This window comes from Cryptomeria japonica, chromosome 1 (assembly GCF_030272615.1).
Source record: "Cryptomeria japonica chromosome 1, Sugi_1.0, whole genome shotgun sequence".
Lineage (NCBI taxonomy): Eukaryota > Viridiplantae > Streptophyta > Pinopsida > Cupressales > Cupressaceae > Cryptomeria > Cryptomeria japonica.
In genome coordinates, this window is record NC_081405.1 from 362104811 (window position 1) to 362123381 (window position 18571).

General features: G+C 33.8%; 1 long non-coding RNA gene across 1 annotated transcript; it reads right to left on the reverse strand.

Annotated features, from left to right (window-relative positions):
- Positions 1–17372: 17372 nt before the first annotated feature.
- Positions 17373–18125, reverse strand: LOC131069074 (uncharacterized). Its single transcript, XR_009112108.2, has 3 exons — positions 17955–18125; positions 17787–17856; positions 17373–17680 (listed from the first exon to the last, which is right to left on the reverse strand). It is a non-coding gene; the product is annotated as an uncharacterized LOC131069074 (long non-coding RNA).
- Positions 18126–18571: the final 446 nt, after the last annotated feature.

Below are 18571 nucleotides of genomic sequence, written 5' to 3' on the forward strand. Positions count from 1 at the left end.
TGTACCGAATTGCCCAGCTGAGAATTCTTAGAGTTCAATACAGAGTTTTCTAAGAATTCTGAGAACCCTCTTTGTTAAGGAACCTCCACTCTGCAATGTGCACATACAATCCCCTCGCCAAACAACAGAGACAATTAAACATATAAAAATGCCACTGTAATTTCAAATCTTCTAAGCTGCAATAAATGTTCAGACATATGGCCCTGCATATCTTCCTCAATTTATATATAACTAGTAGAATAACCCACCTTCATTTCTACATGAAAAAACACCACAATATGGACTGATTTGGAGGGCTGAAAATAAACAGATGGAACGTTGTTTAAGCTGTTATGATTTGAAGGGTTTGTTAAATTGCTCACTGCATTACAGAGACAAGTCTGTGCTGGACAGTCTAACAATATAGCCATTATATGAAATATGAATATGAGATTATGCCTCAGAAGAGCCTAAGACTGTGTGTATAAAACTAAACTTATTAAGACTAGAAAGGAAAAAAGTTCACTGCACCTGACCTCACAAGTATACTTGGAGACATAGTAAACTTAAGCTTGCTGCTAAATCCACTTGTCTTTCATTGGACGACATGCATTTTCCCTTCTCATAATCTGTAGTGCCTCATCCTAAATACAGGAAGTAAATTAGCCAGTGTTGCTTCCTCCGTACAGTGGGAGCCATTTACCATCCCTTCATCAAATGCTATTTCTTAATCTTCTCTTATACAATATCTAGTTTGACCTTTATTGTCTCAGGGTACAGTTGTATTTTAGTATATGGTTCAATCCAAAGGGCATTTGAAGATGCTTTGCATATATCTTAATAGAAATAATGAGGACAACAACACTGATAGTAGCATAATTTTTGATAGTAGCATAAAAAATTAAGGGTATCTGAGGGGTATCTATTTTCAGTATGAAATTTTTTTTATATCAATCAAAAATAAAATTATGAAATGATTTTTTTTAATGATGTTTATGAGATCAAGTAGTCTATAAGATCAGAAAGTTGAACTATATAGAAACTAATTTAAATTCTCTCATACAGCTATATTCTAGCATATGCTTCAATCCCATGGCCATTTGAAGATGCCTTGAGCATATTCTAATAGAAATAGTGATGACAACAGCACTGACATTAGTACAAAAAATCAAGGGTGTCTGTTTTGTTATAGAACGCAGTGTATATCAATCAACATAAAATTATAAAATGAAATTAATCAATGATGTGCAAGAGATCAGGTAGTCTATAAGTATAAGATCAGAAAGTTGAACTTTATAGAAACCAATTTAAATTCTCTCATAATGCAGTTGTATTCTAGCATATGCTTCAACCTCACAAGCATTTGAAGATGCCTTGAGCATATTCTAATAGAAGTAGTGATGACAACCACACCACATTAACACAAAAAATCAAGGGTGTCTGTTTCGTTATGGAAAGCAATCTATATCAATAAAAAAAAAAAAATTATGAAATAAAATTTTTTTAATGATATTTATCAGATGAGGTAGTCTATAAGATCAGAAAGTTGAACTATATAGAAACCAATATAAATTCTCCAATAATGCATATGCTTCAATCCCATGGCCATTTGAAGATGCCTTGAGCATATCTTAATAGAAATAGTGATGATAACAATACTGACATTAGCACAAAAATTCAAGGGTATCTATTTCTTTATGGAAAGAAATCTATATCAATAAAAAAATAAAAATCTAAAATTTAAAGTTGTTTAATGATGTTCAGAGGATCAAGCAGTCTATAATTTCAGAAAGTTGAGCTATATAGAAACCAATTTAAATTCTCTTATAATGCAGCTGTATTCTAGCATATGCTTCAATTCCATACACTTGAAGATGTCTTGAGCACATCCTAATAGAAGTAGTGATCACAACAAAATTGAGATTAGCAAAAAATATCAAAGGTGCGCTTTTTCATGGAAAGCATCTATATCAATAAAACAGATTATCAAGTGAATTTTTTTTAATGACAGTTATAAGATCAAGCAGTCTATAAAACTGAGTTGAACCATGTATAGAAACCAACAAAAAATTTCTTATGATGCAACTGTATTCTGGCATATGGTTCAATATCAAGGACATTTAAAGATGCCTTGAGCATATCCTAATAGAAATAACGATGACAACAACACTTACATTAGCACAAAAGATCAAGGGTGTATGCTTCTTTATGAAAAGCAATCTATATCAAAAGAAAGTAAAATTATGAAATGAGAGTTTTTTAATGATGTTTATGAGATAATGTAGTCTATAAGAAACATAGACTACATTCTAGCACATGCTTCAATCCCATGGGCATTTGACTATACCTTGAGCATATCCTAATAAGAGTAGTTATGACAACAACACTGACATTAGTCAAAAAAATCAAGGGTGCCCCTTTCTCAAAAATTGAAATGAAGATTTTCAATGATGTTTTATAAGATCGAGTAGTCTATAAGACCCTAAAATTGAACTAAATAACAAAAATACAAAATACAATTACATCATAAAAGAAATTTCTCTATGATACAACTATATTCTAGCATATTGCAACCTCTAGTCTACTTCCCCTAATTGATCATCTAAAAAATCTTCCCAAAGAAAAACTATTACAAATTTTAAGGAAAGAAAATCCATCTTCTAATGTGCTGCTTCATTTGTCTAGTCATTAGATCACATCTTGTAGTAGATCTCTTTCCTAAATAATTGACAGCTTACTACATTTTTCCACATATCAATAAGTTTATGCATGAACATCCCTTATGTGGAACCAAAGTATACATACAGGCTTAGAAACAATCCGTATCATCATACACCTATGTGCAAACAAAAACTTTCACCACAATCTTCTACAAATTTAAACAAACACAAATGTGTCCACATAAGTCTAATGCATCAGAATAGATATACATAATATGCACACAAACAAATAGTTCACATACTAATCATATTTCTAAATATAACAAGATTACACAACCCTTAATAGAATACATTAATTATCTTCTCATTCAAAACTAAAATTGCTTCATTTCTTTTAACTATAAATGTGTTATTGAAAAAATAAAAAATAAAAATTCTATAATGCTATTCCTGGATTCCATGATCAATCAATTCCCTTGTTTTTTAAACTATTTGAACAGTTGAAAGAAACATAAGAGCATTACACCACATTTTACACGAGCAAAAGTAAAGTGCAGTGGATGCTTATACATATTATTAAGAAAGATTGAGAATGGCATTGCCATTGTTGTCATATCAATCCATTTCTGTGGATAAGCATCATCTTCGTCATTGGACACTCACTGCAGTAAACATTTAGTCGTTCATTCATCTGGATCTTAAAGAAACAAAACTGAAAGATCCGCTCCAAACTGTAATATAGCCAAAGTGTACCGAATTGCCCAGCTGAGAATTCTCAGAGCTTAATACAAAGTTTTCTGAGAATTCTGAGAACCTTTTTCGTTAAGGAACCTCCACTCTGCAATCTGCACATACAATGCTCTCGCCAAACAACAGAGACAATTAAACATATAACACAGCAACTGTAATTTCAAATCTTGTAAACTGCAACAAATGTTCAGACATATGGCCCTGCATACCTTCCTCAATCTATATATACCCACCTTCATTTCTTGATGGAAAAACACCACAATATGGATTGATTTGGAGGGCTGAAAATAAACAGGTGGAAGACCGTTTAAGCTGTTCTGATTTGAAGGGCTCGTTAAATTGCTCCCTGCATCACAGAGGCAAGTCTGTGTTGGACAGGATCTGAAAATATAGCCATTATATGAAGTATGAATCTGAGAATATGCCACAGAAGAGCCTAAGACTGTGTGCATAAATCATCTATGAAGACTAGAAAGGAGAAAAGCCCACTGTACCTGACCTCACAAGTATACTTGAACTTGCTGCTAAACCCATTTGTCTTTCATTGCACAAAATGCATTTTCCTTTGTTCTAATCTGTAGTGCCTCTCTAGCCAATGGTGCTTCCTCTCTACAGAGGGAGCAATTTACCAACCCTTCAGCAAATGTTCTTTCTTAGTCTGCTCTTATGCAATATCTGGTTTGACCTTTACTGTCTCATGGTACATCCCTTTACTGTCTCATGGTACATCCAAAGGGCATTTCAAGATGCTTTGAGCATATCTTAATAGAAGTAATGATGACAACAGCATTGACATTAACAAAAATATCAAAGATCTGTTTTTTCATGAAGCAGTTTTTATCAATAAAAAAATAAAATTATGAAATGAAAGCTTTTTAATTATCTTTATGAATTGAAGTAGTCTGTAAGATCAAAAATTTGAATCATATAGAAACCAACAAAAATCTGTGTTTCATTTGCATGGACATTTGAAGATGCCTTGAGCATTTCTTAATGGAAGTAGTGAATGACAACAGCACTGACATTAGTACAAAAAATCAAGAGTGTCTTTTTCTTTACGAAAAAACAATCGATATCAATAAAAAATAAAATAATTTTTTTTAATGACGTTTACAGGATTAAGTAGTCTATGAGATTAGGTATTTTGTGATGGAGAGATTTGAACTATATAGAAACAAAAACAAATTCAATCAACAAACTATATCCAACTTTAACAGAGATTAGGTAGTCTATGAGGGGGAGAGTTGAACTATATAGAAACAAAAACAAATTCAATCAACAAACCATATCAAACTCTAACAACTGTAATAGAGATTAGATAGTGGATGATGACAAAAGCAATGACACCAGTAAAATAATCAAGAGTGTCTGTTTTCTCATGAAAAACAATATATCAATAAAAAGATGAAATTATGAAATGACATTTTTTTAATGACGTCAATAAGATCAAATAGTGTATAAGATTAGAGAGTTGAAATATAACTTAGAAACCAACAAAAAAAAAAAAAAACTCTTATAATGAACTTCAATCTGGTGAACACATGAAGACGCTTTGAACATATTCTAATAGAAATAATGATGACAAAAAGAAAAAAAAATTAAGATTTTCAATCATATCTTCTAATAAAGTAATCTATAAGCCAAAATTGAACTATATAAAAACCACCCAAAATTCCCACCAACAAAGACAGTTCTTGTTTCAACCCACATCCAATACATACCCAATTTTTAATTGCAAATCACTGCAACAGATAGACAATGGACACAGTGATTGAGTCATGTTGGTTTAATCATGACCATGCCAAGAACTTATCCGGGATAATTCATGAATGTGGGTATTTGTCTCCCCTATTTTGTATATTTTCAATGGATTAATTGAGCTCTCTTGCTGAGTTGGCATGAGCAACCCAAATGTTTTGCTACCTTTGTCTCCTGTAAGACTATCTACTCATCCTCTTGCCAACATGTGTCCTTTAGAAAAGGAAAGCGTCACATTGTGAATGGTTAGTGCACTAATAAAGTTAGCTCTTAAAATGATTACCTCCTCAACATAAGTTTAAATATTGTTCTTTTCTTTGATAAATTGCTAGATGTCCAACTTCTTGTTATTCACTTGATCATCAAAGTAAATGAGTTTAAAAAATTATTTTTCGAATTTGTGGATTTTTTTTATATTTTTTTATAAAAGTGGATAACATTATTGAATTATATTAATTTTTAAATGTTTTTTTTTACATTTTTGGACATTTTATTATTTATTTATTTATTTGATAAAAGTGGATAGAATCACTGAAATGCATTAATTTTTAAAAGCTTTTTACAGTGTCTGGTTTAAAAAGTGCTGAAGGGAAAGAACCAGTATGAAAACCCTTCAATATTGCTTAAGTAACACAAGCCTATTCTACCCAATACAAAAAGCCCATTGGCATACTACATAAAAAAAAACCCATCCCAATTACATAAGCCACATTAGATAGAAAGGAAGCCGCGCATATAGGAGGAAGATTAAAGAATGATCTCAGGAGGATGCATAACCATTGCTGCCAAAAAAAACACCAATCGGAACCACCCTTGTCTATGAAACACAATTCTCCAAACCACTGGTTAGAATGATACCACATAGCAGAAAGGAAACCATAATCAGAGACCCTGTCAAAATAAACATTGTGATCAAGCATAACAGAACCCAAATGAGGAGAAAGAGAGGATGTTGAAGTCCTCGTGGAGCCAAAATAAATCCAATCCACAGAAAAAGACCACAAAACGATCCAAGAAAAAAGCAACAAAAGAAGGAGCCAACTCAGATACCAATTGATCTGTAGATTCCAAGATCTGAAGGACAGCCACCAACCACCAACCCGAACCAAAAGCTTCCAGACGAAACAAAACATCTTGACATATAATACGCAGTAACAAAAAAGAGAGAGACATAAAAGCCAACCACAAAACTTCCATATATACCATTCACACAAAGGAGCATTATTAAAAACCGTAGAAACCTCCACAAGTGTGCAAGGCGCATCCCCGAAATATGATGATAGAAGATCAATCCTTATAATCATATGAAGAAAGAGAGCAATAGGCTGGCAGTGTGAAATTACCCAATATAATGTGGAACGAGCATGCCACGAAACTACAATTCTCACTGAAAACCTAGAAATGAAGCAAACTAACATGTCACTGTAATCATCAGTGAATGCCCGAACAAGGAGAACACACGAGTGAAGATACCCAAGACATCCCTCCCAACTTAACCGAACATGATTAACACACACAAACCCAACACCAAGAAATGATTAAAGGAATGTGCCCGCGTAGAACAACAAACAATAAAATGTAATGAGTACTTCCTGAAAGATACGCTAAACAACCCCGAGAACTCAAAGCACCTTTCTAATAATAGGCCAATTAAATATGAAATGAAAGCCATGCCAGACTTATATAGAACAAAAAATATCACATGCCAAACCAATCAGGCACACAATTGTAGACCCCACACTCTCCTTGTTCCATGTAGAAATTCTTGTTGAATATGCCATTAACAAGCGAGTTATCATAAGGCGAACAACACCCTCCTCAATGTCACATATGAAAGAAAAGCCACACCCAACAAGGAGGGTATTATATGCCTTATCATAATTCCTTTGTCTTATGGCATATTCGGTAAGTATCTGCAATTTAGCCAAGAAATCTGCAATTTTTTTCAGTTCTCTATAACAATGGGAAATCAAGAAGGAATAAAAAAAAACTATTTTTTGCAAAATATGATCAAGTATATATTGTAATTGCTAACAATTCGACTTCTTTTTCATGACACTTTGAATAATAACCATAGAATCACCTTCAATTATCAAGTCCTTAATTCCCAAAGATATAGCCATATCCAAACCAAAAGACAAAGCAAAGAATTCTGCACAATTGTTAGTCTTGAAACCAATCACATGACAATGACCCTGAATAAATCTTATACCTGCCCCTGCCAAGCCAAGGTTCCCACGAGAAGCACCATCAAAATTCAATGTAAAGAGCCCTTGCAAAGGAGGTTTCCAACAAGCAAAATTTCTCTTACTTATAACACTAGTCTTATTCAAAATAGATCTATGAGTAGGTAAAATTGATAACATCCTCCAGACTCGAGTTACCCTACTATCCCAATGAGAAAAAGAGGTAAGATTTTCCAAATTCTTATAAATAAAAGACAAAGCAACTTCAGAGATGGAAGATTCAATCCTCAATAAAACCTCAGCGAAGGAAGAGCTTGTTTGTTTAAAAATCCTATTATTACGCTCTAACCAAATATTCCAAATCACAATAGATGGAGAAATAATCCAGAGACATGCATAAAAAGATGAAGCAAACAGGAGAGGCCAGGCACTGAAGTGGGAAAGGAGATCCGTACCAATAACAAAGGATATATTTAGCTTTTCAAACAACCACTGCCAACAAGCATAGGAAAAATCATAGTGAAGAAACAAGTGTGCAGAGGATTCTAAATTTTTATTACAAAAAACACAAGGAAATATTGCAGTAATACCCAACCTGTCCAACCTCATACCTATAAGGACTCTGTCCTGCACTGCTAACCAAGCAAAAGCACCAGCCTTTGGGAGACAAGTCATATGCCAAAATAGCTTGTATGGCCAAGTAGATAAATCTTTAGCAACCAAGAGAGAATTATAGCCATCCTAACTCTGTACTTACCAGAGATATTCCTTGTCCAGATAAGTTCATCGTCAGCATCAGAAAGAATTATTACTCTCTCCCCCAACATCTTTTCATATTCCAATTTCATATTTTGATCAATATCTAAAAACTCAATTGATTTCCATCTTGCCACCTTAAGACTCCCACTATACTCAATCTCAAAATAATCAGCCACAAAGACACCCAAAAGGGAAGAAAGAGTGGAAATTAAAGGAGACCAATCCCTTGTATTCACGAGAGGGGGATGTCCATTCCAAACTTCCTCCCAAAACTTGACCTTTCTACCATTATGAACAATCCATGAGAGATGAGGCAAAATCATTGATCTACATTTACATAGAAAATTTCAAATCGCTGAACCAGACGGTAAATTAGAAACTTGAAAAACATACTCTCTTGGTCCATTATTTAAATATTTAGAAAACATAATTTGTGCCCAAAAGGAGGACGGTCTCTCATACAATTTCCAAACCAGCTTAGCACCTAAGGCTAAATTTTGACTTTCCAGACTCCTAATACCTGTGCCCCCAAGGTTTTTGGGCAAGAAACTTTATCCCATGCTACCAGAGGGGGTTTCTTCTTACCATCTTTATTATTACTCCAAAGGAAGGACCTAAGAGTATCTTGCAAACTAACAATAGCCGCTTTCGGAGACTGCAAAACAAACATGAGATAAATAGGAATAACATTTAGGACGGACTTAATAAGAACAATCTTACCAGCCAAGGTTAACCATCTATGATTCTAGGATAGAATCCTTCTAGAGATAACTGAAATAATCTTATCCCAAAACTCAACTTTATCTTGCTTAATGAAGAAAGGTATACCAAGATAAGAACAAGGAAGATTTCTAGATGCAAATCCCCAAAAAATCTTCAATCTATTCTGAACCAATTATGAAGCATGAAGGAAAAAATATTTGACTTATCAACATTTACTCTCTGACCAGCAAAGGATGCATAATTATGTATTATCCCCTTTATCACTCTTGCCTCACCCAAAGAAGCCTAACCAAATAACAAGGTATCATCTGCAAACAAACAATGGGAAATGCTTTGTGGAACATTCTGAATCCTAATTCCCTTCCAAAGCCCTCCCAGCTTAGCGGCTCTAATAGCCCAACTGAACGTTTCAGCTAGAAGAATGAACAAGAAAGGAGACAGGGGATCCCCCTACCTCAAACCCCTAGAAGAGGAGAAAAAACCACAAGGGGAGCCATTAATTAGAACCAAGAACCTTGCAGAAGAAATACAAGCACGAATCCATTTGACCTGTGCCTTGGAAAAGCCTAATTTAAGTAGAACAACACACAAAGTCCCCCATTCTACTCTATCATATGCCTTCATCATATCTAATTTGAGGATCATGGTCAGGATTCTCTGTGTAGAAATAGAATGCAAAACCTCATGCGCCACTATAGCTCCCTATGTCGTCTCCCTTCCTAGAACAAAACCACCTTGTTCTAAAGAAATGATCCTAGGCAGAATTTTAGCCAACCTTAAAAAAATAGCCTTGGTAAAAATCTTGTACAAAGTCTTACATAAAGCAATAGGGTGAAAATCAGCAAATGCCTTGGTAACCTCTTTTTTAGGAATAATTGCAATCATTGTAGTATTAAGCTCTTTCAAAATAGACCTATTCCTTCTAGCTTCCTCAAGGGCCAATAAAACATCATTTCCCACAAAATTCCAACATTTCTGAAAAAATAAAGGAGTAAAACCATCCGGTCCCGGAGCCTTATCAGGGTTCATTGCAAAAACAACATTCTTAACTTCATCCAAAGAAAAAGGAGACATCAACATTTTATTATCTTTCAAAGATACCAAAGAAGGGATATTAGAAGAAATGTTATTATGAAGATCTCCAAGCTCCGAAGATAATAGTGACTTAAAAAACCTAATTGCCTCTAAAGCAATATCCTCTTGTTTTGTTAAAAGTTTGCCATTTGGACACTCAATACAAGATAGACTATTTCTACTTCTCTTAATTTTTGTTGAAGAGTGAATTTCTTTTGTATTTCTATCACCATCGGAAAGCCAGATCTCCCTCGATTTCTATCTCCAATAGATTTCTTCTCTGGTCAAAACTTCTTCAAGCTCTGCTTTTAGCAACTTTAGTTCATCTAAAACAAGTGGCACCATACCATGTTGAATCACATGTGAATTAAGACATTCAATCATATCTTGAATCCTTTGGTTTTCCTGAAAGATGTTCTTAAAATGCAAGATATTCCATTCTCTAATATTCAATTTCAAAAAACTTAACTTTTTAGCAATCTGAAACATTCGGGATCCAGAGCAATAAGGAGCAGAACTCCACCATTTTTTGAGCAAAGGCAAAAAGGAAGAATCTCTAAACCACATAGGTTCAAATTTAAAAGGTGACTTAAAAGGAGCTTTGTCTTCCAGAATTGATAGGGAAATTGGAAAATGATCTGACCCCGAAACTGGAAGAATAGAGGAAAAAAAATCAAACTCTAAATCGATCCAAACATCTGATAACAAAAATCGGTCTACTTTCCGCAATCTGTGAAAAATATTTTCGCATATTTGTCCATGTGAAAATCCCATTCTGAAACTGACAATCAAAAAGACTCATCTCCTTAATGAACTTTCCAAAGTCTTCCATAATTTTTTTATTAGGAAGAATATGTCCTTTCTTTTCTCCCAAATTAGTGATAGCATTAAAATCCCCCCCAAAGATTATAAAGGGACCATGCCTTAAAGGGGAGGGAATCCTCTTAAGCTCTTCCCATAATTTAGTCTTCCTTTGAATACCAGAAGGAGCATAAATATTAAAAAGCCAAAACTTAACCTTCGAAAGCTTACTTTTAACTAAGGCCAACATCCAATTTACAACAGAGGTAACTAGCTCAACCTCAATGTTATAGTTATTCCAAAGCAATGCTAAACCCCCTGACACACCACAAGCTGGAGAGGAGAGGAAATCCCACTTTCTCCACGAAGAAAAAACCAAAGTAGCAGACTCTTTTGACAATTTTGTCTCTTGCAACATGAAAATATCACACTTAACTAAGTCCATCTGGGACTTAATTAAGCGCCTCTTGTTAGGGGCATTGAAGCCCCTAACATTCCAAGATATAATTCTCATTTTTTCGGGGGGAGCCCGAGGCTCCCCTCTTTCTTTTAGACAAAGAAGACTTCCCTTCTCCAAAACTACTTTGAAGATTACGCTTCACAGCCCCTGACCTAGTCATAGGAGGACTGTTAACAAACCTCTTACTCCTCTTACCTTTAGGAGTACAAATTGCTTTCATATTGTTACCAAGAGAAATTGAATGCTTCCCTTTCCCATCACCAAGAGAAAGAGACAAAGTTTGCTGAATCCCAACATCAATTTCCAATTGAGTCTTTTGATTCTTTGGAGGCCTACCCCTACCAGGAGAAACCACAGATGAAGCCCTAATTAGAGTAGTTTGGACAATTGGTAAACTCTAACTTGACTTAGGAGAAGTCATGGCTAGATTATCGATGATGCCCACTTCTATTGAAGCCAAAACCTCAAAAGGGTTAGTAGATGCAGAGATAGGAAGGGTCAATTTAATTCCCCCCAAGTCATTCTCAATGGAACAAATATCCCTATTTGTAATGTCCTCATCCATCTGATGCTCATGATCTTTAAAAAGATCATTTACTTGTTGAACTAGATTTTCATCTCGCACAATAACAGGAATATCCCCCGACGGAATATTATTTCCTAAGGTGGTGTTATTATCCACATCCACATCAAAATGCTGCGAAGAATTATTAGACACCAATTCTTTGACTTTTTGAGCGAGGGTAGCATCATCAAGAAACCTTAGAGAAGAAGCCCCAACATTAGATTCCGAAACAACTCCATCATTCTTAGCTAAAATCTGACCAATCCCTTGGCAACCCTCTAAGTATTCTTTTGTCTTCTCAGAACAGACAGGATTCCCACCACCATCATTTGGTGATAATAAAAGAGAGACATTATCCAAGGAATTCGAGGTATTGAGATTAGGAAGCAGATCATCCACATTGCTACCCCCTGAAACCACAATATTCTGGTGAGATGTTACTATCCTATCCTTACTTGTAAATAACTGTACAGACTCCGGATCGTGAGACACAAACCTCTCGCTTCCCAACATCCCTCATAACCTGGTTAACCTCAGAAGCGGCGGGAGCTTTCCCTGTGGACCCATTAACTAATAGTTTATCCAAAAATGGATTATCTTTACTACCCAAGCAAGGTTCTGCCTTATCCAGAACAGAGGATTTTGAGAAATCCATAAGCAAAGGAGCATCCAATTGCAAGGATGTTTTACCAAACTCTTTCTCTAGCTTATTAATTGGTTGTTTCCAGATAACCTCATGAGATTTGATGATACAGGTCCGAGGGCAAACAATATTAGGGTTAGTCGGGACATAAATTTTTACTAGAACCTCCCCCTCCACAAAATCAAATCTTGAAGATAAGAAAGAACCACAAGTATTACCAATTTGTTCCAAAACTTCTGGGTCCATAAATTCAAATGGTAATTTGGGCAAGCCAAACCAGAAAGGCACTAATTTAAAACTTGACCAAGCATGGACATATAATGGTTTCCAAGCCGAAACAAACACTAAATGTTTACCAAACCAATAATGTGAAGATTTTAAAACTTCATCCTTAATAGAAGAAGAGTTAAAAACAATAATAAATGCATTTGCAGAGAGTAATTGAAAATATTGCATATCAGACCATTTTTTCTACAATTTATGATGAAATTTAGATAAACTAGTTATATCCCCCCATATTTCCCCCGAAATAGCATGTGTATGCAAACAACGAGCTTTCAAATCCACATAAGAATCAAGTAAATCAATGCATGGAACAGGAGCCCATACGTGCGAAGACCCACCTCCTAAATTAGAGCCGATTTGATTTTCACTTACCTTATCCTCTTTTCTTGATGTCGAAGATTCCCTTACCTTATCCCCCCTTTGATGTGACGAAGATAGCTCAAGCGGGTTATTGTTAGACTATTTGTCCATCGTCTTTTCACCAGCGTTCAGCCGAGAAACCCTAATTGCCTCGTTTACAGATGAAAACTTCACAACTTTCTCATAGGATGCCTTTCCTCCCAGCTCTATAGATCGTTTGCCCGGAAGCTCCATAAAACGATTTTGAATAAACTTTTGCCTCAAGCCCTGACCAAAATGCCTACGATCCACAAATCTTTTCTGCCCTTCACCAGATCTGTCCATACTCCGCCAATTTCCACTATTTGGACCTCTGAAAAAACCTCGAAAATACTTGGAGACTGGCCTGAAATTCCTTTTGTCTACCCTCAACCAATTCTGCGCCGCCATATCCACCCATTTACCCTTCGTAAAGACCAGCTATGGGACATGCGACGGATCATCCCAGCCCACATCGGCCCATGCGCCAATAACCCTATTTTCGCCCATAACGAGCGAGAAATTGTAGAGAGTATTCTTGATTGATATTTGATATGAGGATCTATTTTCACAATATTTAGAGTGTATTTCTGCATATTTAAGGAATTATAATATGATTATACTTAATTGAATTGTAAGTTGTCTATTAGTTAAGCGCATTTTTCTTAAGAATTTATTTTGGTAAAAATTAAGATTTTCGTTGAGATATGTGAAATCATAAATTTGTAAAAAATTAGGATTTTCATTGAGATGTATGAAATCATAAGTCATTAAAGATTCTATCAAATGAAATTTTGTATCATTCACAAGCTTCCATCATATTACCTTTAAGATATATTGTGTTTTAAGAATAGTTAATGCAATTCTTCACAATGGTATGTGCACAAAAATTATGTCTATTCTTTGATCATGGTGAAAATATGTAGATCTATGTCAAACTAGAAAAAATATGTTAGTGCAATAAATCTGAAAATGATTATATTTTTTCATCTATAAGATTTAGTTAACCATGGAGCAAAGATATAATTACATTATGAAGATAAAAAGCTTTTACATTCAAACATATCTAAATTAAATTGTTACCTCAAAAATTTTAAATTTAGATTAAATAATCTAAATATAAAATGCAGCTTTCTCTGCAACAGTTTTGGCATAGCAGTACCAGTTCTGTAACATCAAATAAGGTTAATTGAAGTATATTTTAGGAAAGTCTCTTGAAAATTCTGACAAATTTCTTTATAAAGAAGGATGATATTTAGGTGATTATTTTATATTAAAAGTTAGATTGTTCCCTATACTTTTAAAAAAGTCAATACATTATTTTATGACCACTAAAAAATTCTTTATTAATCCTCAAATTTCTCAGCAATGTTTGCAGCCCTGCTTGGCCATACTCTCGTTTGAATGCAATGATCTAAATCACTCCAACAAGTTTCATCCAGGACAAGTAATCTATTAAGCTTTTCAAAAGAAAAAAATAATTGTTAACATAATATCAATGAGTGTTATTCAATAGTTCAATGAGTTATAATTGAATTCAGAAACAACAAATTGTCAACATAATAGATGTGGAAATCTAATGTCAATAATTATTTTCATGTTGAAGAAAGGGTTTAAAGTCCCTGTATGAAAATCAATCCATTGATGGTGTTTTTGGTGTTTATATAAAATAGGTTCTTTCATATAAATCATCAGAATAGCTTAAACTCTAATATGCATTTCCTTTCTTTATAGTGGAAATGGGTTCCGCACGTAAACAACTGATATTAACTCTAACATATCCATCATTACACATAGATATAAACAACCTACAATCCAAAGGCCATTTGAAGGTGCTTTGAGCATATCTTAATAGAAGTAGTGATGACAACAGAACTGACATCAGCACAAAAAATCAAGGGTGTCTATTTTAATTATGGAATGCAGTCTATATCAATCCAAAATAAAATTATGAAATAAATTTTTTTAATGATGTTTACAAGAGATTGGTTAGTCTATAAGATAAAAAAGTTGAATTATAGAAACCAATTTAAATTCTTTCATATTGCAGTTATATTCTATAATATGCTTCAATCTCATGGACATTTGAAGATGCCCCGATCATATCCTAATAGAAATAGTGATGACAACAACATTGACATTAGCATAAAAACTAAAGGGTACCTGTTTCTTTATGATAAGTAATCTATATTAAAATAAGTAAAATTATGAAATGAAAGTTTTTAATGATGTTTACGAGTAGCCTATAAGATCAGAAAGTTGGACTATATAGAAACCAATTTAAATTCTCTCATAATGCAACTGTATTCTAGCATATGCTTCAATTCCATGGACATTTCAAGACACCTTGAGCATATCTCAATAGAAGTAATGATGAGAACAACACTGATATCAGCAAAAAAATAAAATTAAAGATGTCAGTTTCTTCATGGAAAGCAATCTATATCAATAAAGAAAATGAAATGAAGATTTTTAATGATGTGTTATAAGATCAAGTATTCTATAAGACTCCAAAGTTGAACTATATAGAATCCAAAAAAGATCCAATTAACAAATCACAACCAACTTTAACTAACATAAATTAGAAAAAAAATTAATTACAAGGTAGGGATGCTACAACTCATGTATCACAAGAGAAGACAGGTCCCTTTTCACTATGTTTCAACCCACATTCACATTCAATTTATACCCAATTTTTAATTGGGAATTACTACAACAAGTAGACAATGGATTTAGACAATGCATGATATGTGATTTGTTGGGTTGATATTCATTTTCATGTGGATAATATGGTCCTCTACGAGGATATGCCAATGACTAGCTGGTGTCTTTCTCTTACATGAGCTCAACGATTATAGCATGTTGAGGGACACTCTTTGCCTCCTTAGAAGGGACCTTATCAAATACAATCTATAGGATGATATTGAGAATGAATATATGTAGAGGATTTTGGTCTTGGTTATGCTCACCATCCCTCTTTATAAGCCATGTAATGAATAAAACATGAACTACCTTTAGGTGATATATATATATATATATATATATATATATATATATATAAGAAAAATCAATAAGAAAGGATAATAGAAGAATTCACAAGATTCCATATAATCAAAGTTCAAATGGCCGAAGGAAAAAGACTTAAAACAATCATTACAATAGTGATGTTAAAAAAACTAAAATTAAACTCAAATGATCACAACCACTTGTTCCTTACTACATGTCCCTTATCTAAGATAAATATTTATGTTATGATACATCTTTCTTACAAACACCAAAATCAACACAATCATTAGATTTCATATATTACAAGTATGAACCAAATAAAAACTGAAAAACAATCAATTGAACAAGCAAACATATATGTTATCAACAATAATCAATGATGTCATCACAATTCATTATTCAATATAGAATCAAGTTTAGCAAAATACAATAAAGGAAGGCATGACAAATATATATTTGCTTCTTAAACTCATAATTTTTTTTTAAAATAACAATATAAAGTTTCCAATCATATCAATTAAAGTGAAGTTACTCGATACCAACCATATAGCTAATCCATTGTGACTGGATATCTAGCCTCTTAAAACTAGATTTCATGCCTACTTGGATATCTAATGTTACCAAATATTTGCAATGCTTGCATGTTAAATTTGAGCAAATATATTAACCCTTCATGTTGAAGCTTGATTGTCAAACATTTTTAATACAAAATCATTTTATCTTAATCACTAGCCATTAGTAATCACTACCAAATTATTCATGCCACTTCTTTGTCATCTTTGGTTAACCAGCATCACATATGACAACTTGGTCTTATGCCAACCTCTAGTCTAGCTCCCCTAACATAATTTTTTTTCAGAAAATTACATGAGATCTAGAAAATCTTCCAAAAGAAAATCTATTACAAAGTTTAAGGAAATCCATCTTGTAATGTGCTGCTTCATTTATCTAATCATTTGATAACATCTTGTCATACTATAGACAGCTTACTACAGTTTGTGCATGAACATCTCTTACGTGAAGCCAAACTATAGACACAAGCTTAGAAATAAACTGTATCATCCATAAAGTGTGCACTAGTTTTAAACTCATCTTTGTACAAACTCCAATCCAATTATGACAAGATTGCAGAACCCCTAAATTGCTCATACATCAACTATCTTCACATTTATAAATAAAATTGTTTATTTTTCTTTAATGCTATAAATGTATCATTGCTAAAAATTGCTTTCATGCTATTCTTTCCTCAATCAATCAACTTCCATTGTTTTTTAAGCTTTTTGAACAGTTGAAAGAAACATATATCTAGAAACATAAGAGCATCACACCACATTTTACACGAGCAAAGGAAAAGTGCTGTGGATGCTTATCCATATTATTAAGGAAGGTTGAGAATGACATTGCCATTGTTGTCATATCAATCCATTTCTGTGGATAAGCATCATCTTCGTCATTGGACACTCACTGCAGTAAACATTTAGTCGTCCACTCATCAGCCAAATTGGAGGATCTTACAGAAACAAAAACGATAGATCCGCTCCAAACTGTAATATACTTAAGCCAAAGTGTACCGAATTTCCCAGCTGAGAATTCTCAGAGTTTAAAACAGAGTTTTCTAAGAACCCCTTTCTTAAGGAACCTCCACTCTGCAATCTGCACATACAATGCCCTCGCCAAACAACAGAGACAATTAAGCATATGAAACATAATGACCCTGCATACCTTCCTCAATCTATATAGGAGTAGTGGTAATACCCACCTTCACTCTCTCCATGTAAAAATACAGTATGGACTGATTTGGAGAGCTGAAGGGTTCGTTAAATTGCTCCCTGCATTACAGAGGCAAGTCTGTGTTGGACACAGTCTGACAATATTTATGAGAGGCTAAAATCATGATGAAGACTAGAAAGGAGAAGAGTGATTGTACCTGACTTCACAAGTATGGTTGGAAACATGACAGACTTGAGCTTGGTGCTAAACCCATATTGTCTTTCATTGGACAAATATTGTCTTGCATTTTCCCTTTTTCTAGGTGCAGAGGAAGCAATTTAGTCAGTGGTGGTGCTCCCTCTCTACAGAGGGAGCAATTTACCAACCCTTCATCAAATGTTCTTTCTTAATCTGCCTTTATACAATATCTAGCTTGACCTTTACTGTCTAATGGTACAGCTGTATTCTAGCATATCCTTCACTCTAAAGTATATTTGAAGATGCCTTGAGCATATTCTAATAGAAATAGTGAAGATAACAACATTGTTGACATTAACAAAAACAATCATTCCGGCTATTTTTCATGGAAAGCAGTCTATATCAATAAAAGATAAAATTATGAGATGAAAGTTTTATAATTATTTTTATGAGATCAAGTAGTCTATAAGACTGGAAATTTGAACAATATACAAACCATCAAAAAAATTTGCTTCAATATCATGCGCATTTGGAAGATACCTTGAGCATATCCTAATGGAAGTAGTGTATGGCAACAATGCTGACATTAGCACAAAAATCAAAACTCTGTTTTTTTCTGAAAAAGCAATCAATATC